General features: G+C 40.2%; 1 long non-coding RNA gene across 1 annotated transcript in view; it reads left to right on the top strand.

The window, feature by feature from the left end:
* LOC103161398 overlaps positions 1-16,302 on the top strand; it is a 641,004-nt gene that overhangs the window by 20,355 nt on the left and 604,347 nt on the right. The window contains exon 2 of the long non-coding RNA XR_004772289.1: positions 5,526-5,687. This is a non-coding gene — a long non-coding RNA (glypican-5). The remainder of the gene's footprint in view (positions 1-5,525; positions 5,688-16,302) is intronic.

The following is a 16,302-nucleotide window of genomic DNA, read 5'->3' on the forward strand; positions in this document are numbered from 1 at the left end:
GTGTGTGTGTGTGTGTGTGTGTTGCGGGGGAGGGGGGGCTAGGAGGAATGGAGGGAGGAGAAGCTGTGATTGGGATGTATTGTAAAAGAAAACCATTAATTTCATAAAATATATTTTATAATGTTTGGCCACTAGATAACTTCTGGGAGTCTTCTTTTGCCATGGAGTGAATGTGGCTCTGCCAAAGTCACATTAAAGCTCTATCCCCAAAGTGGCTGTGTTTGCAGTTCTTGGCTCTAAGGAGGTAACGAAGGTCACAGGGCAGGGCCCATCCTTCCGCCTGCTGCCCACCATGAGAGGATGAAGACACTCTGGAGGTGAACATGACTAACAGGTACAGGGAGCTGATGCCATCTGTTCGCCAGGGAGAGAGCAGCTCTGCTGGCAGCTGGCTCTTGGATTTCTTCTCTCTAGAACTGAGACAAGTTATTTCTGTCCATTAAGTCACAGGTAGTTTGTTATGGTTGTTCCACCAGACAAACTCCATTCTAGATTTCTCTAGTAGGTCCTGAAAGGACTTCTCTGCTTGTGGATGAATAATATCTTTTAGCAGCTATTATCTTATTTATTTTCTGTCCCAAAACTAGGACAAACCGTTTATTTTTTCAAGATTTATTTTGTGTGTGTGTGTGTGTGTGTGTGTGTGTGTGTGTGTGTGTGTGTGTGTGTGTGTGTGTATGACTGTGTGCACTATGTGCATGGGAATTCAGAGGCCTGTGGAGGCCAGATAGGGGTATCCTGTTCTCTGGAGCTGGAGTTAGAGGAGATTGTGAACCTTTGACATGGGTGCTGGGAACCAAGTTCAGGTCCTCTGCAAGCCCTGAGCCATTTCTTTAAGAAATGCTGATTTTTCTTCTTGAGAGAAATGCTATTTCATGGCCATAACCTGGGTACTGGGGATACTCTTCATCTATATCAGTTCTCAACCTTGCCAACCCTGTGACCCTTTAATACAATTGCTTATGTGGTGACCCCAACCATAAAATTGTTTTATTGCTATTTCATAGCTGTAATTTTGCTACTGTTATGAATCATAATGTGAGTATCTGTATCTGATATGTAGGATAGCTGATATTTGACTCCCAACAGGGTCACAACCCACAGGCTAAGAAATGCTGCTTTATACGGGAGTCACTATTTCTAGGCCTTCCCTAAGAAACTAGGAAATGCACTTCTTAAAGATAAAATTCTTGATGATTTTTATTCATACTTCAAATTCAAGATTATAGGGTTTTGTTTAGTCTTGGTTTTATTACATATGGGGAAAAATCCTAATTTCCAAGAATACAGGCTGGAACTCAAAATAGGATTTGAATATTTCACAAATGCTCAATTAAACCTGTATTAACACAACATTCTTAGAATAACACAAGATGTATTTAAAATTTTTTGTTTGTTCTCAATACATCCCGACTGCAAAGATCTTGCTGTTAATAGTATTTTCCTTTCTTGTTTGTAGTTTAAAGCTTTGGTGATGTCCTATTATACAGTGTGTTGTGAGGTTTTTTTTTTCTTAATTTTAAGGAAACTTTTCTGGTTATATATGAGGATATAGAAATGGTGAAAAGTTATTCTGTTGCCATCGCTGTCTTAGCAGAATGCCTCATTGTGTTTCTGTTTTAACATAATAAATGAATACTTAAGCAGGCTGGTGACAGTGAGTGTTTTACTTTGGGAACAGACAGAATTAACCCACCCTGCTGCTCCTGGATGAGAACCTAGAGAGATCCTGCCTATCCTGGCTGACAATTCCTTCTGTGAAGTGCTTGCTATTTTATTTTTAATTTTGTTGTGTTGTTAGCTTTCCCTGCAGAGTTTGAATTTATTGTTCAGGAACACAACACCTGCTTTGCAGTCAGGGCTGTCTTGCCATTCTCGAGTGTGTTGGGATTGAAGTCAGACTTTGATATCTTGGAAAGAAAGGAAGGAACTTCTGTTTCCTGTAGTGTATGTCTGTGTTCTCTGTGGCCTTGCTTTCTCACGATGTTTGTTTTATTTACAGCAAAAGAACCGAGGTGTGGGCTTTTTATCAGTGAGCATCGTGTCTTGTCCTTTGTACTTAAACAGGTACCGTCTGGTCTTTTCCTTGAGGGTTTTATTTAGTTTACAATCTTGTCTTTCTTTTGAACAAACATAAGAAGAAAGGGAAAGGATCTTTTTAAATCATCTCTTTTTCGCCTTCATTGGTACTTCCATTTCAAGTCATTTAAAAATACTTTGTAGGTGATAGTGATTAAAATGTATGCAATTAAAAATAAGGAGACCTTAGAGTTGTGGTATCATAGGTCAGATTGGCTTGTAATCTATTTTTTGTGTTACCATTATGAAATTTTAAAATTGTAGGTGAAAGGCTCAGCTGATGTAGTCATTCATTGACAAGAGAATGTACATTTGCTGAGGTCAAATGTACCGTGTTTACTGTGAGATGCTGAGTGTAGGGGATCACCTTCTACCTGTTTAGAACAGCAGTGAGGACAATTATAGCATCTTTGTAGTTTCCATCATTTAAAATTGGGCAAAGTGGCAAATGACTGCTCTATAGCTATATTTTAGACTGTTTCATTTTGAATAAATCTCATTTGTAGTTCCTAATCATAAGTTTATTATCTTGAAGCTTTCCAAACAGATGCCTACTTTCTAAGTAGGGAGAGGAAATGGCCAGCTATGTTCATAAACCAACCAATTATAGGTTTAAGGCTTGCTTTACCTCTTCATAAAATAATAGTGGCGATTATGATATGGGAATCAGCTTGCCTGCTTCCACGTTTCAGCTCTAACATTTTGTAATCTGTTGGTGTGTGACACTGGGCAATTGTGTGTTCTTCCTTTCTTCCTTCCTTCCTTCCTTCCCTCCTTCCTTCCATCTCTCCTTCCTTCCTTCCTTCCTTCCTTCCTTCCTTCCTTCTTCCTTTTTTCTGAGATAGGATTTCACTATGTATTCCAGCGTAACCTAGAGCATACTATGTAACCCAGGATGACTTTGCATTTTGATTCTCCTGTCTCTACCTCCTGACACAGGTGTGTGATACCCTGCACAACTAATATAAAGGAAACTTTTTTTTTTTGAGGTGCTGGGCATTGGACCAGGGCCCAAACATTCTACCACTGAACTACATTCTCAACTTCAAACAATGAAGTCTGGAGCCTCTTTTAAACTCTCTTTCTTTGTACATGAAATGTGACAGTAATGGTGTATAAATCATAATGTTGACATAAGGATTAAAGGATATAATGCATCTATATTATTGACTGTTTGATAGACTGGGCATGTCCTAGGTCACTGGGATAATGATGAGTGGAAAATGATCCACTTGGGGCTTTTCAATATTAGTGGGAGAGCTAATTAATTAGGTATCACATCAAAAAACATAAAACCTCAATGGCATAATTGTTGTGGAGAGATGTATGTCCCCTTATAGATATATGCTGTGAGGACTTGAGCTGTCGGAGAGATTGAGAGATATCCTCTGGAAAGATAAGCGTTTGTTTCCAGTTTCAGGTGTTCATCCATTACCATCAAGGTGGGAGCATGGCGGTGCGCGGGCAGGTGTTGGAGCAGTAGCTGAGAGTTCTGTTGTGTCCATTGGCAGAGAAAATGAGAGTGACACACTTCTTCCAACAAGGCCACTTAGGAGGTGTGGCCTAATCCTTTTAATTCTTTAAAATAGTGCTACTATTTGAGTGTCACTACCTGGTGACTAAGCATACAAATATATGAGCCCATAGGGGCCATTCTTATTCAAGCATACAGGGGATGTGTTGTTCAGGACATCTTTCTAGGCCAAGCATGGGGATGTGAGCTAGAAAACAGTATTGCACTCTGGAGTCATGTTTGTAATAATCTACTATTGTTACTTTGAAATCCTTCCTAGTTATTCTTTCTTATTTAGTTTAGAAACAATCATATTTTACATATCAATCCCAGTTCCCTCTCCCTTCTACCCTCCCATACCCCCTACAGACACCCCGTCCCACCCCTCATCCAATCCCCAAGGAGGGCGAAGCCTTTCATGGGGATCATCAAAATCTGTCACATCATTTGGGGTAGGACCTAGACCCTCCTCCATGCGTCTAGGCTGAGAGAGTATCACTTCATGGGGAATGGGCTCCCAATGTCCATTTGTGCACTAAGGATAAATGTTGATTTCACATTTAGAGGTCCCATAGACTGCCCAGAACTCCTAACTGACACCCACATTCGAGGGCTTGGTTCAGTCCAATGCTGGTTCCCCAGCTATCAGTCTGGGGTCCATGAGCTCCCCCTTGTTAGGTCAGCTGTTTCTGTGGGTTTCTCCAGTATGGTCTTGACCCCTTTGTTCATCCCTCCTTCCTCTCTGCAACTGGATTCCAAGAGTATGACTCAGTGTTTAGCTGTGGGTGTCTGCTTCTGCTTCCATCAGCTACTGGATGAAGGCTCTAGGATGACATTTAATGTAGTCATCAATCTCATTATGGAGGAAGGGCATTTAAGGTAGCCTCTCAACTATTGCTTAGATTGTTAGTTGGTGTCATCCTGTGGCTCCCTGAACGTTTCCCTAGTGTCAGGCTTCTCTTTAAACGTATACTGACTCCCTCTGTCACGGTGTCTCTTTTCTTGCTCCCCTCTGCCTTACCCTGACTCAGTTATTCTTATACTAAATAGGTTTGAGTACTTCAATGTCTGTTGCTTCTTTTTCCTAATTATTATTGTGATTTCAAAATGCTAATCCCCTGATTCTTCCATGTAGAAAAAAACTTGAGAAGATAGCTTTGCCTTCTTTCAGTCAATTTTACTATTTGAAATTGAATTTGCTTTTATATATCTTTAGGTAAGATAAATGAAAGAATGCCAACTGATTACCTACTGAGATGTTTATAAATACTTGATGCTTCTTAGCTTCGTCAAATGCTCAAATGCTGTCATTTGTTGTTTACCTTCCACAAACTAAAGCCAATATTGTTAGAGTTGTTGTTATCCCATGCTGGCAGAAAGAACAAAATGACTTCACATGTTTTGGCTTTTTCAAGAACAAGTTTAATAAGGAGCCCTCAGACTATCTCTGTGAATGTGGGGGAAGGGTTTGAAAGGTAGCTGTTGCCTCAGCACAGTGCATATGTGTGTGTCTGTGAGCATGTGAACATATTTTATATTTGTTCCTTTCGGAAATAATAGCTAGTGCAGAGCCAAATGTGGGCTCTCTGAACCTTGTCAAAAAGAAAAGCTATGTGTAGACAATTGATATGTAAAATATGCAGTGTGCTTTTCATAAAATCCAGGCAGCCTGAACTGTCAACTCTTGGCTCAAATATTTAGTCCGAAGAGGAATACCTTTATGGAATACTATGGTATGAATCGTTAGGCATCCCACAGATACCGGGACTCAATGTGTGACGACAGGCAAATTTTCTGATAGCAAATTCAGTAGAGATTCAATTTCTTACACTGTATTCAAACCTCTTGCATGCAGGTTTGGTCATAATGTTTGCCATGTTACATTTCTTAAATGGACAGATAGTCATTGTGGAAAATACCATTTATTTTCCAGGACCCGATCTTCAGGTCTGTGTGTCCAAAAACCCAACATGCTGTACCAGGAAGATGGAGGAGAGGTACCAGATTGCGGCTCGGCAAGATTTGCAGCAGGTGCTTCAGACATCCAGCTCAACATTAAAGTTGCTAATATCTCGAAATGCAGCTGCTTTTCAAGGTAGATGGATCTGAGTTCTGGCACCAATGGCCAGCCATGTTATACCATTTACTTGTGATAGCAATGTCGGTAAAGTGGGCTAGGCTTATTTCTTTGTAATTGTGTCTCATTCTGGTATAAAATAAAGTTTGTTTTTCTAGCCATTATAAATTATGTATGAAGCCTTCCTGAGTGCATATTAAAGTTGAACAAGAGAAACTGTTGTGGTATTGAAATAATCCGTTGAAATGTTTATCTTTATAGAAAGAGTTCTTCCAGTTTTCCATGATAGTCACCCATCATTTTACCTCAGTGGAAACACATATTTACTGTGGTGAAAAAGAGGTAACATAAAACCTCATTGATTTTTACTTGGATAATCATAGGTTTGTTTTTAAAGAATGAATTGAAAAATGTTTATCTTGAGTTTTTTTTGTGGTAACACCATGTGTTTTCATGGACCATAGGTTTTATATAATAAGTGCATCCAAGACCTGTAAATAGTAAAGCAGGAGATATTAATTGATGTTTAAGGGCCAGATAAACTCAGAATTCACCCCTAACTCAAACAGCATGTTGACACATAAAATTAGTGAGATATGAAATTATAAGGCATACTGAAAGATAGATGGCCTTTTTTCCTTATTTTAGTCTTTTCTGTAAAATTCCTTATAGTAATAAAGTAGTTTAATTTCTTTTCTCTCTTATGAGGCATTAACTATTGTACCTATGATTAAAATGAAAAAAATTAACTTACATGGCTAATTTACAATGTCTGCTCAACATAGGATGTAGGTCTGTTAGTCTTCTTGTCTGTAAATATAATAATGTCAATATATGCAAGTAATTTGCATGTTTACATATATAACTAAATCACAAAGCTGATTTTTTAGAATTATACTTAGTAAATAAAATAAATTCAGTAAATTAGAATAAAATTCAATTTGAGTTAAAATGTAGCTCATGATGAGTTGATGATTCTTTCCTTCAGAAATTATGAAATGTCAGATTCTAAGATATTGGCTTCACTATGTTTTGAGGGTTTTAGGATATAGCTTCATTTCTGTTATGGAATTTACTTATAAGAAATTGTGGGGAGCCAGGTGTTGGTGGTGCACGCCTTTAATCCCAGCACTTGTGAGGCAGAGGCAGGCAGATCTCTGTGAGCTCAAGACCAGCCTGGTCTACAGAGCGAGTTCCAGGACAACCTCCAAAGCAATACAGAGGAACCCTGTCTTGAAAAAACAAAAACAAACAAAAAGGAAAAAAAGGAAAGTGTGGGGAGGAATTCTGGGCATGCAATTTTAAATAAAGATTTTTGATCCAAACTGGCAAACTTAGAAAGCCTTAGGTGCCCAGTGGAGGTAAAATGATTATTTCTCATGATAATGAGAGCATTGTGATATATAAAATGTATTTTTGAAGTGAAAAGGCAGGAAGTAGAAAAGTCCAAGCCAAATGTGGAGTTCCTGATTGCCAGTTGGACACTTGAGAAGGTAAGGCCAAAGCTGGAAAGAAATCTTAAAACGTGTATTTGAATATGTCAATGAAAAGGTTTACATGGGGAGTATTACTTATGAATTTTCATTTTCTAACCTTAAAGTTCATCCTTTCTAGAACAGGTGGCCAGAGAGGCCTTGATAAATGAAGCCTTCTCTTGGTCAGTGGCATTAGCTGCAGACAAGGGCATGATGCCATCAGTAGCTGTCACATAGCCGATTAACTGTTATTTTTCTTTCAAAGATACTTTAGCAGGATTTTATTAATAACACATTCATGAATAAATCAATAAAGATCAAAAGATTGTGGAATCTGGAATGTATCAAGCATGAAGATGTGTTGAACTATTTAAAATCTTTGTTGATATTGATAAAGGCTGGGTGTTGACCACCCCAGTAACAAAATGGATATTAAGGTCTGGGACCATCACTCCCTGCCAAGTGTCATTTAGTGTCTATAGTCTTTTGTTATTTTCTGTTTAATAAATTGCAGGTGCTGTGAACTTGGCTCTTAAAATTAATCAACTATAAGCATACAATACAGAGACATTATGAAAATGGTTTGCTATAATTGACTCTCATAAGCCCCCATTGCTTATGTCAGACTTCATTTCAGAATCAGGAAGAGGCAGTATAGATTTAAAAGAAATTTGCACAGAGGCTTTTATTGAAAGAAAACTTTCAAGGATAACCAACTCTTAAATGCACAGAAGAGTTAATGTGGGACATAATTTCATAAATGATCCTTAAATGTGTATGCCAAAAATAAGATGAAAAATCACATTTGCTGCATCATAACTGAACAGGCCACTTTGCCAATAAGTAATTGAAAAAATTGACAAAAATTTCACAGAGATCAGTTCATGTCTCCTGAAAGTGGATTTGCTAATTTCATCACTATATTTTCTTCTTCTTTTTTTTAATGTTTAAAGTCTTCTTTTTCATTTTATTGAAACAGCTTATTTTCCTCATATAATGTAACCTTATTATGCCTTTCTCTCTCTCTACTCCTCCTAGTTCCTTCTCACTTTCCTTCCCATCCAGATCTACACTCTGTCTCTACATAGAAAACGGATCTCTAATGCATTATAATAACAAAAAATGAAGGACGGAAGTCCAAGAAAAGGCACAAGAGACCCACTTGTTCACACACTCAGGAATCCCATAAAAACACTAAACCAGAAGCCATAATACATATGCAAAGGGCTTGTTGGAGAAAGAGAAGAAAAAAATACACAAATAAGATCAAATAATATAAATTTTTGAAAGGAAGAGCCCTGACATGACATTATTAGACAAGGAACCTTCATAGACGCCTTTGAGCTCGTTTACTATTGGCCATCCACCTTTGGGCTTGCAGCCTATCTGGAGGTTGCCTCTGGGGTAGGGATGGGGCATGTGTCCGCTCCTCATTTCCGCTCTAGGCCCCATCTGAGGAAGACCAGTGTAGGTCCTGTGCATGATGTGTCAATCTCTATGATTCCTACGTGTGGAGGTCTTGTTGATTCAGAGGGCCTTGTTCTTCTGGTGCCCTACATCTCTTCTGGCTCTTACACTTTTTCTGCGTCCTCTTCTTCAGGGTTCCCTGTTGTGGAGGTTTCTTGTTCTGCCCGGTGCCGTGGCCCTTCTCAACCCCAAATAAGCACACAGACACTGTATTAATTATTAAACTATTGGCTGATGGCTAGGGCTTCTTATTGGCTAGCTCTGTCTTAATTATTAACCCATTTCTATTTATCTAAGTATTTCCACATGGTCTTATCTTACCAGAGAAGGGTCCGGACCTGTTACTCCTTCCTCCACTGCATGGTGACTCACTGGTCGCTACATGGTGACTCTCTTCACCTACCTTTCCCAGAATTCTCCTCATCTCCTAGCTCCGCCAATCTTCCTGCCTCTATCAACCAAACAGTGTTTTATTCATTAATCAATAAGAGAAACATATATTCAGAAGGACATTCCCCCATCAGTTCCCTGAGCCCTGAGGGGAAGGATTTGCTGAAGATCCCACTTAGGACTGAGTGCTCCAAGCTCTCTCAGTCTCTGCATAATGTCTGGCTGAGGGTCTCCATATTTGTTCCTATCTACTGGAGGACGTTTCTCTGACGATAGCTGAGCAAGGCATTGATCTACGAGTAATTCCTCTAGAGTTACCCCTCCCCTGGCCCTCCCCCCCCCATCCCTTCACACTTTCTTGGCTGCTTTATTTCAGGTTGGAAACTCAGATCTATACATTGAAGCCAGGATCCATAATAAGAGAGAACATGCAGTATTTGTCTTTTGGGGCCTGAGTTACCTCATCCCATATGATATTTTCCAGTTCAATCAATTTACCTGCAAATTTCATCATTTCATTTTTTGGTAGCTGAATAGAATTCCACTGTGTAAATGTACCAAATTTAGTTATCCATTATTCAGTTACAGGACATTTAGGTTGTTTTCTTTTCCTGGATATTGTGAATAGAGCAGCAATGAATATGGCTGAACAAGTTAACCCAAAGATGTTGAGTCCTTTGGGCACATGCCAAGGAATGGTGTAGCTGGGTCGTGCCTTTTAGCCTTTTGAAAACTCTCTGCACTCCTTGCCATCATGGCTCTACCAGCTTACAACCCCACCAATGGTTAGTGAAGGTCCCCTTTCCCCATGCCCTTGGCAGCATTTGTTGCTGGTTGTTTTCTTGAGCTTGGCCATTCTGATTGGGGTAAGATGATATCTCAAAGTACTTTTAATTTTCCTTTTCCTAATTGCTAAAGTTAGTGATTAGTTTTAAAGATATCTCTTAGCCATTTTTATTTTTTTCCTTTTGGGAATGCACTTGTATGTAGTCAATTTATAAATTGCATCATATGTTTTGTTGCTTTGTGTTTTGAGTTCTTTTTATATACTATTAATGCCATTTCAGAGTTTATTGTGGTGATATTTATGATTTATTAAAGCTTGCCTGAGGATTCAGAAAGCAAAGCCAGCCTCAAGCTATAGAGATCAGGCAGTGGTGATACACACCTTTAGTCCCAGGATTCAGGATTAAGGGGTAGACAAATCTCTGTTAGTTCAAGGCCACACTGACTACACAAAATTGATCTAGTCATAAAAGAAACAACTTACACAAAAGTGATCTCAGCACCTGGGATCACAAGCCTTTAATCTCAGCATTAGGGAGGTACATAGGATAGAAGCAGGGTCTCAGAGCTGGTACCCTGTCTGAGAGTTAATCTCTAGCCATGTCAGTCTGAGTGAATCTAAGGAGCAGTGAAGTGGGGAGCAGTTTGAGGATCCCCCTGTGAGCTGAGCTGAGGTAGAGATGAGAGCTAGTGGCTGCTTTGCTTTTCTGATCTTCAGCTTGAAGCTTGAACCCCAATTTCTGTCTCTGGGTCTTTTACCATGCTACAGTTTGTTTTTGCACAGGTTGCAAAACTTGGGTCTAAATGCATTCGTTTAAATGTGGAAACCCACTTTTACCAGTGTCATTTGCTGAAAATGTTGTCTTTGTCAAGTATCAGACTGCAGTAGTTACAAGCACTCCGTTTTCTCAGAGATTTTGTTGTGTTGTGACTTATTTGTGTCTAGTTCTGTAATACTTTAATTCCTTCTTTGACACATTCATTGTTCAGTAATGTATTCTTTAATCTCCATGGGTTGTTGATCTTACACCTTATTTTATCGCAGTCAGAAAGGATGCATGGAATTACTTCAATATTTTTTTTGTATTTGTTGAGTTTTACTTTATGTCCCAGAATGAGTTCCTTTTTGAAGGATCTTCAGGGGCTGTTGAGTAGAGTGCGTGCTTTGTTGCTTGAATACGGACAGTACTTAGCAGATATCTGTTAAGTCCATTTGATGTGTAAAATCACTTAATTCTGTTTTTTCCCGTTACTTTTTTGTTCAGATAATCTGTGTATTGGAGAAGTGGAGTACTGGAATCAATTACTAAATTGGTGTTAATCTGTGTTTTCAAGTTCAGTAGTATACTTTTCATGAATTGGGGTGTACCAGAGTTTGACGCAGGTAGACTTACGATTGTAACGTCATCTTGCTTCATTGCGCCTTTGATCAAAATGAAGTGTCCTTATTTATCTCTTCTGATTAGTTTTAGTTTGAAGTCTGTTTTGTCAGATATTAGGATGGTGACATCCTGGTTCCATTTACTTGGAATACATCTTATCATTTTACGGAAAGGTGGTGCATATTTTGAAGGTGCCAATTTTTTATTATTTATCAACAGAATAATGAATTGTTATTAAAGTCAACAAAAAGATAGATTTTAAATTTTTAAATTTATTTTATGTGTATGGGTGTTTTGCCTGCATGTATGTTTGTGTAGCTCTGGTGTGCCTGGTGTCTGTGGAAGCCAGAAAAGGCTGTTGGGTTCTGTGGTAGTGTAGGGGAAGTTGTAGCTAGCCCCTACTTCTGACACCAGATATAGTGGGAAATTACCAATACGGAGTCAGGTAGAAATATAAGGGTATTTAATAGGGAAAAGCCTTACTTACAGAGCGACCTAGCCAGCAGGTGTGGCAGCAGTCTGTCTAGCAAGTACCAAAGTGAAACCGAAAGAGAAAACACAGTCACTCTACATCACCCTGACCACGCCCTCGCAAGCGTGGTCAGGCACACCTGTAGCCAGCCCCTAAGTAGGCATGGCTACAGCTTCCCCTACATGGTAGTATATTATTTCAATGCATGTGACTTTTGTTTATGCTGCATTTGTTTAACTCTGCAAAGCTGTGTTACTTTGCCTGTCTAAAACACCCGATGGTCCTAATAAAGAACTGAACAGCCAATAGCAAGGCAGGAGCAAGGAGAGGTGTGGCTGGCAGGCAGAGAGTATAAATAGCAGGAGAAATGACTAAGGAACGAGAGAGCAAGAAGAGGAGGATGTCAGCTGTCAGCCACAGAGTAAGAGTGAAAGTAAGATATACAGAAGAGAGAGATAAAAGCCCAGAGGCAAAAGGTAGGTGGGATAACTTAAGTTATGAAAAGCAGGGTAGAAACAAGCCAAGCTAAGCCCAGGCCATTCATAAGTAATAATAAGACTCCGTGTGTGATTTATTTGGGAGCTGGGTGGTGGATGCCTCAAAAAGGCCAAAGAGTAAGAAGAGTAAAACTTCACATCTCTAGAACTGGAGTTGAAGACAGTTGTGAGCTGCCATGTGGGTGCTGGGAATTGAGTTAAGATCCTCTGGAAGAACAGTTAGTGCTCCATCTCCCCAGTCCCTAGAGTTTGTTTCTTAACTTGGTCAGCTGACCTGTGTCTTTGAGTGAGAAGCTGAAGCCATTATTATTTAATAGTATCATTGAAAGGCGTGTGTTGATTACTGCCATTATCTTGCAGTTTGTGTTCTTATTCTATTCTGTGTTTCTGTATTTACAGTGTCATTTGCCTTCTATCCATAACTTCTTGGATATGCTCATCCTCCCCTTGGTCCAAAGCATAGTTTCTGTATTCTGTCTAGCATTGGTTTTATAGGCATGAATTACTTTAGTCTGTTTATACTGTGGGAAGTTTTCCCTTTTCCTTCAACTATGCCTGATAGTTTCCCAGGGTAAAGTTGTCTGGGTTGGTGTCTGTGGTGCCTTAGAATGTGGAGTACTTTGCTCCAGGTTTTTCTGGACTTTCCAGTTTCCTTTGAGAAATCAGCTGCTATTCTGATGTGTTTTACTTTATATATGACATGTGATTTTCCCTGGCTTCTTTCAATACCATCTCTCAGTTCTGTATAGTTAGTGCTTCAACTGTAATATGTCAGGGAGTTTCCTTTCCAGCCCTGCCTGGTGTTCTCTGTGAAGGTATGTCTTTCCTTATTTTGGAGAAGTTCCTTGAATGTTGAAGATCTGGTCTAAGCCATTGGCTTGGGATTCTTCTCCTTCTTCTATGCCTACAATCCATAGATTTCATCTTTTCAGGGCATCATAAAGTTCCCGCATATCCTTTTAGTGTCCTTCCCATATCTTAAATGTCATTTCTTTAAGTCGCCCGGTTCCTCTATTTTATCTTTGATACGGATATTCAGTTCATTCTACTGGTAAGACTTTCCCATGAGATTTCTAATGGAATTATTTTTTTAATTCCTTCTTCATTTGAGCATGAGCTTTCTTCAGTATTTCTAACTCTTCCCTGAATCCAGTTTTCATATCTTAAATTTTTCTTGTCATTTCAGTCAGCCAGATACTTGTAATTTAAGAAAAGTTGTGCACGAGAGAAAGATGCCACGTGACAGGGTTCAAGCAGAGGGTTCATTTTTGTGTGTGTGGGAGGGAAGGGATCATAAAAACAGGAAGGGAAAGAGAGAGACCAGCCTCTGGAGACAGGGGCAGCAGGAGAGAGGAAAAATGAAAGAGAGAGAAAGAGAGGAAAGAGGGAGAGGGAGGGGGAGAGAGGGATAGAGAGGGGAGAGAGAGAAAGAGAGAGAGAGAGAGAGAGAGAGAGAGAGAGAGAGAGAGAGAGGAAAGAGGGAGAGAGAGGAGAGAGGGAGAGAGAGAGGAAAGAGGGAGAGAGGGAGAGAGAGAGAGGAAAGAGGGAGAGAGAGGAGAGAGGGAGAGAGAGGGGAGAGAGGGAGAGAGAGGGGAGAGAGAGAGGGGGGAGAGAGAGGAGGAAGAGAAAGAAAGAGAGAGAGAAGGATGGGAGGTAGACAGGACCCCTTTAAAAGGGAACACAGTGAATGTGCACAGGTGGTGCTCTTAGTGGCTGCAGCTGAGGGCGGATCCTGTCAGAACCCCAAGGACAGGCCAGTACAGATGCCTGAATGCTAACACTTGTACTTTCTCAGAGTTCACCCATGAGTTTTCTCCTTCCTCTTTAGGTTTGCTGAGAGGCTTGATCATGTCTTCTATAAACACTCTGGATTCTTTGATCACATTTATGGTTATTCTCCTAGATCCTGTGTCCTGGGCTTCACATAGGTGATTCCCATCAGAGAACGTTTCTATAGGGCTGGTGGGTTTCAGGGGAACTGTACAGTCTTGACCTTTCATATTGTTTGTGGTTTTGTGATGTGACCTGGACATGTTGATTTCTCTACTTGGTTGTGGGTCTGATGTGAGGTTCCATCATGCCTTGGCTCAGCAGAAATTTTGTTTTTGTTGTTGGTCACATTTGGTTTATTTCAGATCAGGAGTGGAGAAGTGGCAGATGAGTCTTTGTGATCCTCAGTGTTGAGTTTTGGTTAGAGCGGCAGGGGGGATTCCAGTTCACTGGGAACCCAGCGTGTGTGTGTGTGTGTGTGTGTGTGTGTGTGTGTGTGTGTGTGTACGTGACTTCTGCTGGGGGTTTTTCCTAGCTCCTGTGCAAGCTACCCGAGCTTTCACTGGGAGTATGAGGTGGTGCAGGTAAGCCAGAGTACTCCCTCCTCACTAGGCTAAGCTGGTGCACATGGTGTCTGCTAGCCTTCGGTGCAGGCAGGCAAGGTTCTGGGGAGCCCACAAGGCCGAGCTTGCACAGTCATCAGGACTGAAGCTAGGCCTGGGTGTTAGAAAGGCAAGATCAGGAGAGGTTCAGGGGCCGGTGCTAGGCTAGGCCAGCATATAAGCTGGGCAGCTGGAGTTAGGCCTTGGGGATTGGGGATGCTCTGGGCAGGTGAGATGCTGGACAATTCGCCAGTCTGGCTTGGTGAACCAGCCTCATTTATTTGTTACTTATAAGAATGGTGTTGGCTTGTAAGGCGCTTGACTGATATTCAGTGGCCTTTTCCCTCACCTGTCCTGTGGGACTCTGGGGACACAAGGTTTTATAATTAGTCCTTGCCTATGGCCAGCAGAGATTTTCATTTGGATCTGTGGATTTAGTGTCTTCCAGTCTCCTGGAGGCTGGAGGATGGCAATGGTGAGAAAATATGACAAGCCCATAACTGGAAGAGTCATGGGTTTCTCCTGTGTACAGTTCACATTGATGTTTGTCTACTTGTCTATGCTATGTGTAGACTGTTAGGCCAGAGTCAGCTTCAGGGACAACACTAATTTTTAAAAATAAAGAATTTACTGGAGTTCATCTCAGTTGTATTTTCTCATAACAAAAAAAAATTCTAATCAAAAAATGCTGGTATGAGGATTCTGTGTGATGACTTGAGTTGTCACTGCTTCCTGAGGCAGTCATGCTTGGAGCTTTTTGTTACCTGAAGAGAACAGGCTGATGTCTTCGTGTCTACTATCAGGCCTATCTTCAGAGAGTCCTGTACTGTCCTTGTCTCAGCCCAGATCATCACTGTGCCTTTATTTGCATGGACTGCACAGTGCTCATGAATAAAGCACAGTAACTCTGGATGACTGAGAGTGCTTTTCCCTTTGGCTTTGATGATGACTGTGATTGTGTGCTTAAACACATTTCAAAAAGTGTTATTTATGTATGCACTGAAATATTGTGTGACTCAAGCAACAATAGGGAAATGGGCACAGTATGTCCTGCACTGGACAATGCAGCTCACATGGCTCTCCTAGTTCTCACTACAGCTCACATGGCTCTCTCCTAGTTCTCACCACAGCTCACATGGCTCTCCTAGTTCTCACCACAGCTCACATGGCTCTCCTAGTTCTCACCTCAGCTCACACAGCTCTCCTAGTTCTCATCGCAGCTCACACAGCTCTTTTAGTTCTCACCTTCCCAGCCTCTACTTCTGAATGGAGATGTGTTTTATTCTTCAACTTAAAACTATCATAATTTTCAGCTAAGAAGAAAACTCAGTGATATTTTAATTGAAGCACATAAGAAATTTCTGTTCCGTAAACATAGAGACTTGCCTATATTGTGGAAAGTTTCTGTTATTTAAAATGAACACTACTGCATAATCTGAGTGGTTAATGATATTTAGGATAGAAACCATTTACATTTTTGTTTAGGATTTCATTCCCTTGGCCAATTAAATTTTACCCCTTAATTATAAATACTTGAAAGACTGGCAAGTTTGTCTTTTTTATTTGAAAATTTAAAATCAGGAACTAATAGAAATTCATTCTTATATTTTCTGAAATATTGGAGTGTGTTCAAAACTAAGCATCATGTTTTTTTTGTTTGTTTGTTTTTGTTTTCTTTGAGACAGGTTTTCTTCAAACTCACAGAGATCCACCTGCCTCTGCATCCTGAGTGCTGGGATTAAAGGTGTGTGCCACCATTGCCTGGCTCAGAATTATATTCGTAAAAATCAAT

The sequence above is a fragment of the Cricetulus griseus genome, assembly GCF_003668045.3.
Source record: "Cricetulus griseus strain 17A/GY chromosome 1 unlocalized genomic scaffold, alternate assembly CriGri-PICRH-1.0 chr1_1, whole genome shotgun sequence".
NCBI classification, from domain to species: Eukaryota; Metazoa; Chordata; class Mammalia; order Rodentia; family Cricetidae; genus Cricetulus; species Cricetulus griseus.